This window comes from Equus asinus, chromosome 21 (assembly GCF_041296235.1).
Source record: "Equus asinus isolate D_3611 breed Donkey chromosome 21, EquAss-T2T_v2, whole genome shotgun sequence".
Lineage (NCBI taxonomy): Eukaryota > Metazoa > Chordata > Mammalia > Perissodactyla > Equidae > Equus > Equus asinus.
This window is the reverse complement of record NC_091810.1, coordinates 45,513,446-45,523,709: the sequence shown is the minus strand read 5'-3', so window position 1 is coordinate 45,523,709 and position 10,264 is coordinate 45,513,446.

Genomic DNA, 10,264 nt, shown 5'->3' with positions numbered 1-10,264 from the left:
AAAATTTACTTTGCGATAATGTTGTAGGATAACATTGCCAGGGTTTGGAAGCAGAAAGCAGATGAGGCAGGAAAACAAAGATAATCGAGAGGATGCTAGAAGGGGACCTCTGATTAGTGAAGCACAATTATGTGGAATAAATACAATATCGATTTTTGTGTAAAAATCACCCACAGAAGGGGAGAAAAAGGAGAGTGCTTTGTCATCTTTCCTTTTTTATTTCTGGTTTTCAAGATGTACTTTCAAGTTCTCTGAACTATATTAGTTTTTTTTTTTTAAATATGATTCTGATTTAGATGATTGCTATTGCTTTAAATACCTCTGGTATTCTCAGATGAAATATGTTTCCTCTGAACCCCTGTCACTCTGACCATTCCTCACTTTGTACATGGTGTTACATGTATTTGTGTCCATGTCTTCCCTCCCTTGCTAGGTTGTGAATTTATTGAGAGTAGAGACATACTTGTATAGCTTTATCAACAGTCAATTCTCTGGTGGCATGAGTAGGCGGACTTCTTATTTTAAGAATTTGATTTTAAAACTGCTATAAAATAATTTTATAATGAAAATTTTTCACCTGGGATGCATGTTTTGGTGACTCGGAGATGGAGAATATGTACTCCATTTATATCTGTACTAATTTGTAGGAGGAAAAGATGGATATTTCAGCGATAAACTTTTTTTTTTTTCCAGTTACTTGTATTTGTTTATGGTTCCCAGGGCACATGCAAAATTTAAACACACACACGCAGAGCTTTGAAAGGAGTAGGGATCCCACTGTGCCCTTGTGGGAGGGGAACAGATGTGTTCCCAATTCCAGCACCGAGCAGAAGGTGTGCTGTCCCCAGAGGGCTGGGGATCACAGCTCTCGAGGGATGAGTGTGGGGATCCGGGCCTGCTGGTGCTTAGAGGTGGGAACCGCCTGGGGGAAGGAGGGCTGGCTGTGGCCCTGGTTGACCAGCAAGCCCTCCCACCCGCCCTTCTCCAAATAAGAGCACAAGGGAATGCAGACATGGTTCCTATTTCCCTTCTGTGTTTATTTTTTGGTGTTTGATGAATTTGAGTTTATCTGAGGACTCTTCACGTGGCTTTTAGCTTAGCCTTTTTGAACTCAAGGATTCTCCGGAAATTTTGGTGTATAGGTGACCTTACAGGAAGAATCTGGGATATTCCTTTGGTACTTCGTGGAAGACCATTGCTAGAGGAGGAACGCCTAACTTAACTGGAGTTACATACTCTGCTTTGTTACTTTTTTAGATAGGAAGTATGTAGAGCAGAGGGCAGGGGCGCAGGGCCTAGAGCCAGATCAACTGTGCATTAGGTCTCCACCACATGCGAGCTGTGCAGAGGCCACTTTACCCTGAAGCTGATAACAATTTGTGTCTAGGGTGCCTCCCTTCCTAGAGGGGCCCTAGTCAAGTGGCCAACATAGTCAGTCCGTTAAGACAACTGACTCTTTCCACTCTGACTTCCTCTCCATCTCTCTTTGCCTTGTGTAGGGGGGCACTGGCAAGGCCAACGGCCTTTTAAGGGTCTGGCTGAGGGGAAGCACAGTGGAGAATATGCCATTTTAACTGCAATTGAAAAGTCATTTTAAAATGTGTCCATAAAACTAGTGAGAAATTACAGACTCCTGATTTGAACTGACAAACAAATGGCAAGCAATAGGATATTGGAGTGTATAAGGAAGCCATTTGGTGTAAACCTAATTCGGCTTGACCTCGTTTTTCCAAAAGGGCCTGACATGGCTGTTGAGCATGCATTGCATATCTGCTTCAAGCATTTGCTCTGTCCCAAAGACAAGAACAAATGCTCTTAAAATGAAGATGCAACTTCCACTATGTGGGGGAATTGGCATTTCCTTAAGGATAAGCATCTCTCCCTAGGCTAGGAACTGATTGCTGTGCTCACCTGTGACCACCCAGCTCGACAACAGACGGGCTACTTGCTGTATCCATCAAACAGCAGACCTACTACCTGGGGTGTCCATCAGTTGCTGTGCTGACAGGGCAATCTCGTGACCATTGTAAAAGGGACGTTTCAATCATATGTGATACATGCTCTTTGATGGTATCTGATCGCTCTGTACACCCCACTTCTTTGGTGCTCTTCCTTCCTTGGGGAAGGAAGGCCCTGGGCTAAGCTAGTCCTCAGATCTGGCTCATAATAAACTCACCTCAATTTTCATTTATAGGTTGGTTATGGATTATTTTCATCAACAGAACATAGCTGAATGGTACTTTTTTTGTGGCCACCTTTAAACTTATCAAAGAACTGAAACAAAATTCATAAAAGATAGAAACATGAAATAGAAGTGACAAGATGAGGAATCGATAAACACTGAGAAGAAAATTAATAAGAAAAAATGTTCAGATCATATCAAACTCACTCATTAATTAACAGAAAGAGAATTTTATTCATTCATTTAGCAAGGAAGAAATATTGAGTAGAAATAAAGAGAAAGCACTTGGCGTTTTGATGATCTAATTAACGAAGAGGACTGACTCACATGAGCACATTGGGAAAGGATTTAAATTAACTTGCTGATTTGACATAGAACAAAGATAACATGAAATTCACAAGTCACTTGAGTGAGGGTATCTGTTGACAGCAAACAGGTTAATGAGTGTTGTCAACTCAGTGATGTTGGTTCAAGATTAGTCACTGACAAGAAAACCTGAAATGCCCTGAAATCTTACGGCTGAGATATGAAAGAAATTTGACAGAGCTTTTACCCAAATTTGACAAGAACCCTGAGGACTTACTAGATATCATCTATAATGAGTCGGGAAGCTGAAAGATATTTCCTCAACTATCAATAATAAAAGCAAATTTTGATCAACCACAATACAGGAAAGATAAATTATCCTTCTGTTCTCTTCACAGAAAAAATATGCAGTCAACAACAGTAAGAAAAAATATGATAGAGGTATGTCAAGCAGATGATAAAAATTACTATTTTCCAGATTTTATGATATTTACAATACTTTTACATTTGTAACATTGCAATTTCTTTCCTCATTCTAAACAAATATTCACTTACATGCCTAAATTTATATTCGGGGTTTTGTATTCTTTTCCTTAGAGCGGACATCCTCAGACTGTGTAAGTTGCAGGCTCCACGAAACCTGCGTCTGTCCTGCAGCTGGACAGTCCTGAAGAACTGATGTGCACGTTCTGAATCTCAGTTTCCTCTTGACAGGCTGGGGATCGCACAGCTTCCTGGCTGTTAGGTCAAGAGGTGTAAATGAGACAATGAGGATGAAGTATTGAGCACAGAATCTGGGACGTGGTAAACCCTCCTTGTTAGTATCATCCATTCATTTATTCAGTGGACACGTATTAAGCACCTGAATGTTCAGACACTGCAGATTCAGCAGGGAACAAGATGGAAAAAGTCTCTGCTCTTAAGAAGCTTATGTTCCAGTTTATTCTAATGATTATTGTCTTTTACTACTCTCATCATTGGGTTTCTTTGTGTTCCTATTCCTCCTAAAAGGGTTGCTGGCTCCTTACCTTTTTCTTTCTTTCTCCCTTTTGGTGAAGAAGATTGGCCCTGAGCTAACATCTATTAATAATCTTCCTCTTTTTGCTTGAGGAATATTGTTGCTTAGCTAACATCTGTGCCAATCTTCCTCTATTTTGTATGTGGGATGCCGCCACAGCATGGCCTGATGAGTGGCATGTAGGTCCATGCCCAGCATGCGAATGTGTGAACCCCTGGCCACCAAAGTGGAGTGGACAAAGTTAACCACTATGCCACCGGGTCAGCCCCCTTACCTTTTTCAAACTAAACGAATTAAAGTTAATTTGTTTGGAAAATTATATGCCACTCTTTAGATATGTGGTTCCCCTAGTATTTGCAAAACCAGAGTTGGAAGCTAATGACTCTCATCCATTCCTTCCTTCTGTAGGCTGGGGTTGGCACTCACGGTTTATGATTTGGCCTTCTGAGTGGTCAATGACAGAGACAGAGCAGCTCGGCAGGGAGCTCATCATAGTACATTGAAAGGGGCCTGTTTAGTGGCTCTCCCCTCTAATTTCCCCGGGAACCCCAGGGTGGAAGACACCTCAGAACTAGGACACAGAGCTCACTCCTCACTCACTTCTCTATGGGGCTACCTATTTTCGGAGGGTTTTCTGGGGTAACCCATCATTTTGGGAATACTGTTTTCTGCACTCACAGTTTCCCAAAGCACAGCTTTCTAAAGCTGGAGAGGGGTCAGGAAAGGAGGCAGCACCGTGTGCAGGATTCTGGGGACTCTTTGAGTCCAAGCATCTGCTGGAATTTATTTATAGGTTTACAGAAAGGGTCTTGGTTGTTCTACGGCAGAAGCCCAGTGTACTGGCTCTGGTCCAGTTTTGGAAAGCTGAAATGTTTGACTCTTTTTGTTTTATTTTGGGAGTGTACTATACTGGTGGAATCAAATGAGGAAGCAGTGAGTTGTGAGCACAATGCTTTGGTTTTTTTGGAATATAGAAGACTTGGTCAGGGTCAGAGGTCTGATAATCACTTTTTCATTTAGTAGCAGATACATTCAGTTACTAATATCTCAGATCAAGAGAATCTACTCATTCTCTTTTTGTGCTGTGAATCTGTTTTTGACACCTAGGGATCCCACTAACAGACTACAAGCTCTGGATGCCTTGTCTTGACCAATCCCAGTTGCAGGCTGTGAGACTCAGAGCTTCCTTCCAGGCTAAGTCCTCATTTGCTAAGTTCTAGTAACCAGTAGGATGCCTGGTACCTAGTAGGTGCTTAATAAATATTTCTTGAGAGAATGAATCGACGATAAATAAACAAAGGACCATGTAAGTTAATAGCATTTCCAAGATGGAGAAGGAGGCCTCTTCCCCCAGAATAAGCTCATGTGGTATTCATTTAAGGCATGCTAAGGAAGACTCCGTTAACTAAAGTTTACTTCAAAAATAAATGTTGTGTTTTGAGAATGAACCACTTCCTGCGTTGGTACAGAATAAAGTGCTTTGCAGCTCTAGATGTTCTCCAAATGGGAAACATTTAAATCTGTGTCTGGGTAAGTGAGCTCTTTGTTAGGAGCCAGTATAGGCCCGTCTTAGCCCATGGGACTCAAGTCAGGAAGCCTGGGCTCCAAACTGGACTCTGACACACACCAGCTCAGTGGTCTTGCCTAAGTTACCTAAGTTCTCTGAGTTTTCTCATTTATATAATGGAATAATAATAATGACTTCACAGGGTGGTTGGGAAGATGGAATGGGATAATGCTCAGAACAAAGTACGTGCTCAATAAAAGTTTCTCCTCCCCCCCACCCCCCTCTACTCCCCCGTCCTCTTCTTCCTCCTCCTTTCCTCCCTGCCAGCTAACCTGGGCGCTGGCAATTCCTCCTGCTCTCTTCCTCAGCTGACCTCCCCTGGAAGCAAATTAGAGTCTGGGGAAACTTTCTGGGGGCCGCTGTTCAGCCCCGCCTGGCAGGAACATTTCTGCATAACCTTTGACTATTCGGAGAGGAAACACATAAAGATTTCTATCTCTAGATTTTACAAAAGAGTCCAGCCCTTACATTTTTGCTCTTTTAATTAGTGACCATCTCCCTCCGACACCCACCCTCCCCTCACGTTGGCTTTCAGCAGCATTCCCAATCTTCTGCCATTGCTCCGTGCTCCTTTTGCTTCTTGGGGTACGAGCCTATTTTAATTTTCCTTTTAAGAGATTTTACTGGGTGGGAAATTGACATTAAGACAGTGTCCTGAGGGCTTGGGCCTTGAAGGTGACTGACGTTTTTAAAGCTATTAGTGGCGTAGAGAAGCCAAGCAAAACTCGCCCTTCTGGAGAGAGCCCACGGCTCTCTGAAGCAGCCCTTTCTCCTAGCTCCTCCACGACAATCCAAGGTCAAGCTCATCCGTGGTGGTGGCTCGATTTTGCTCATTTTGTACATTATTTATGTAACATGCGGGTTGTGAGGGAGTGTGGATGTAGATGATTCATAGGCACAAGCAGTTGGAAACAGATTGCAGAAGCCCAGCTCCTTTATTTGGGTGCCCCCCGCCCCCCAAGCTGCTTCATATGCTACTTCCTGCCTGCCTCCCCGGCTCCCAGGCGGGTGCTGTGGCCTCGGCCTCCCGCAGTCCTATGGAGCAGGAGGCGCGCTGACCATTAGAGGCTCTTAGCCTGCAGCACGTTCTGGGGACACACCCACCTCCCAAGATGTAATTTTCGTCACCAAAGCCTAAACCATAAAATAGCATAAGGAATTCTGGAAAAGTTATGATGACTACTTCAATGCCTATTTTTTGAAATATCAAGTTCTTAAAAAAAAAGTTTCTCATTTTGTGTAGCTGCCCCTGCTTTTCTAGGCCATGCCTGGCACCTGTGCTCAGCCTGCCTGTTGGGCAGCCTGGTTCCGGGTCAGCATGCTGTTCCCTCAGGGCCAAACTGCTCTCCTCCTCTCAACTTTCTCAGTTTTGTCCCACCTGGGAGACCCGCCTTCAGGGGGCATCCGCCACGTCTGACGCACTGGGGAGAGCACGGATTGCAGAGTTAGACAGGCTTGGTCAGGAGACTCTTAGCTCTATTAGTCATCTATCGTGAAAACAATGCCACGGAACAAAACCCACCCAACATGCCCTCGACTGCTCATGCGTCAGGGTGGTGAGCCAGGCAGCTCCCTTGATCCTCACAAGCTTATTCACACATCTGGGAGTTAGCTGACTGCTGCTCTAGGATGGCCTAGGCTGGGGTAATGGGCTGTGCCATATATCTCCCATCCTCCAGCAGGCTGGCCTGGACGTGCTCTCCTGGCAATGGCCGACCACAAGTGAGAATAGGCCCAGTCACACAAGTACTGTTAGCCTTTGATTGCATCACATTTGCTAACATCTCATTGGCCAAAGCAAGTCACATGGCTGAAGATTTGGAGTAGAGGGATACTACAAAGATACAGGGCAAAGAGCTTGGAAACAGGGAGAAGTGAGGAATAGGGGTCTTTTTTGCAATGGACTACACTGTGTGACCTTGGGAAAGTTAACTGACTTCTCTGAGCCCAACTTTCCCTTTCTCTTGAAATAGAGCTCATGATTCCTAGCCATCAAGCCTGTGTGAGGATCATATGAGAGGACTGGGTTGAATGGGTATGATTCATAGCTACTGAAGCTTACAAAGGTGCTATGAAACTGGTATTAACTATGTTTCCAGGCTAAAGAGGTTAAATGCATATCCCTGTGGCTAGTTTCTCCATTAGCATATTAGGTGCTGTATTAGTCAGTGTTCTCCAGAATGTGTATATATATTATATCATACATATATATATATATACACATATAATATATATATATTATGATATAATTGATATATCATATATAAATATATATAAAATATTATATATTATAAAATATATAAAAATATATATGAATATGAATATATATTATAAAATATATAAAAATATATATGAATATGATATATATATATAAATGATATATCATAAATGATATTATGATATAATATATATTATATGTTTATTTTAAGGAATTGGCTCACTTGATTGTGGAGGCTTGGCAAGTCCGAAATCTGATGGGGAAGGCTGGCAGGCTGGAGACTCAGGGGAGAGTTGCAGTTCAAAGTCCAAAGTCTGCTGGCAGAATTCCAGTCTTGGTTCTATTAAGGCCTTCAACTGATTGGATGAGGCCCACCCACATTATGGAGAGCAATCTGCTTTATTCAAAGTCTGCTGATTTAAATGTTAATCTCATCCAAAAAACACCTTCACAGAAACATCCAGTATAAGTTTGATCAAATATCTGGACACCATGGCCCAGCCAAGTTGACACAAAAATTTAATCCTCACAGGTACTATGGATGTAGGTCTATAATTAATTATGAATTCAACAAATTCAATGAGTATTTAATGAATGCCTACTGTGTGTCCAGAACTATGTTTATCCATTGGAATATAATAGTTAATATGCAATTAACCCTGCCCTCAAAGAACTGACAATCTAGTAAGCCATAATTAAGCAGCTAACCCCGTGTGCCAAATGCTGGCGAGCTACCAGCGGTGGAGTGTGCATCTGCTCTGAGCAGAGTGTGTTGCATGCATTATCTCATTCAGTCTCCACACAAACCTTTAGGCAGGCACTGTTGTCCCTGTTGCTTGGATGAGGAAAATGAGGTTTGGAGAGATAGAGGAGCTCTATGGAGGTCACATAGCTACAAGCGCAGAGCGCAGATTGAACTCATCTCTGCCTGATGCCCAAGTCCAGGCTGCCAGTGGCTTCCCTGTCTCACTTATGCCCTCCTGCCAGGCTTCTCACAGACGGGCGCGCGGAGGAGGAGCAGGACCGTGCAAACCAAGGTCAGCCTGGGAGGCGGACATCCGGAGAAACCCGGGGAGCTCGGCTGTTCTCGGAGACACATGTGCTCTCTCGCCCCTGCTGGCTGGCTTGCGTTGCCACTTCCTGAGCCTCTGGGATGTGGGCGGCAAACAGGCCACCAGCGCTACCCTGGAGTCTGCAAGTCCATCCTGGGTAACAACTCTCTCAGTATCCTCATCTTTTAAAGGGACACATGAGCATGTGTCTGTGTGTAGGTAGAGAGAGGGAAGATTTGAACCCTTTCCAGGAAAGCCCCCTCTCATCTATTCTGCTCAGGGACGTGCTCTGGGTGAGTGTGTGTACAGACATACATATGTAATATTTTCAGACTTTATCTACTCCCAAACTGCTCGCAGCAGGGGTGCAGATGGGGCTATATGCTAACGGGTGTGGGGGAAGCATGCCCCCCACGTAAGGATTGCTCCTATGCATGCTTAGAGCAAGCCATCCGCCCAGGGGCCTCTCTCCCCAGCAGTGAGTTCTGGGCTGCCTGTGGCTATGCACAGGTTAGCCATCAGCCTGGTGAATGCTGGCCGAAGCCTGGCCTGGCCCACAGATGAAGAACCTGTGGAGGCGAGGGAGAAGGGGGCGCTTTATGTAAGCGGTTTTTAGACAGATGGAGGATTCATTTTAATTGCATAAGAAGCAATCCTTCTTGAGTAGAGATGTAGGTCCTTTTGCAAACCTGTGCTAGACAAATCTTTGCTGCCACTGCTTTTCTAAATGCCTCTCTATTTCCACGATAATTGCTCATCGGTGTGTCGAGTTGCATCTGGGCCATTTGCTGCTTATAGAGGGTCAGCAATTCTCAGCATGTCCCCCTCCCCCAGTGCAAGTTCACCCCAGACCTTGTGATGCCACCCGAAGAGTCTAGAGCCAGTTTTGAGCATGGACAATGGATGTTCGCAGCGTGGGGCAGTGAGGAGACAGAACAAAGTAAGTTCAGACCAGTGGTTTTCAAGTCATGCCCCCGTGGGTGGTCCAGCTTCGGGGAACCCATCAAGCTCTGTATCTTCGCCCTGTTAATGTCCACCACGGAAAGGACCTCCAAGTTCTCCCAGAATAAGCACCCTTGAGACTTAGAGGCACCTGGGTTCCAGCGTCTCCATCTTTAGAAGTCATCTTGGGAAACACCTTTAGTGGCCCTTAGCTCAGGGACCTGGAGAGAGGAGAGACTGGCTTCCTGGATATGCTTCTGGCTGAAGAATCCTGATTATGACAAGAAAAAAGCAGCTTCGGTCTTCTGCTTCCTATGCAGCTATAATCAAGGCGAATTTACTTGATAAATACGCTGTTTATTTTATCAGCGACAAGCGAGTAAAATCTGATCTTCTCCAGCAGGAAGCAGCTTATGCGAGCTCACTGCTCTGTAGGAGGAGATTTTCCCAAGCAAGAACAAAGAGGTTTGAGGTACCATATAGGGAGATCCTTTGCCCAAGCTAGTTACTTTCTGGATGGAAGGAAGTTCACCAGAGGGCCGGGTTTTGTAGGCACTGTGCCAGTTTTGCTAATCTCTGCATAGCCAGTGCTCTTCATTGAGAGGCACACAATAAATGTTTGTTAGATGGAAGAATGACAGCATGGAGGCAGCCTCAACCAAAAGAATCTTTATTAACCGTAAACAGTACAGTGTGTGAAACCAAGTTCTTGTGCAGGTTGCTGGGGACAACTATCTCAGGGAACAAGGAGGGGCACAGAGCTTCTCAGCCTTTGTGACTGGCCTTATACTGCGACTCACAGAGATCTGAAGAAGTAGAGATGTCCTCCTTTGGCCTGTCCATCTGCATCAGTGTATTTCTGCCTTGGAACTTTTGCCTTCCCCCATAAGTAGCACTTTGTTTTTCATCTCTATGCCTTTACGTGTGTTGTCACCTCTGCCTGGAATGTCTCCCTCCCCACCTGTTGGCCTCTCACCTG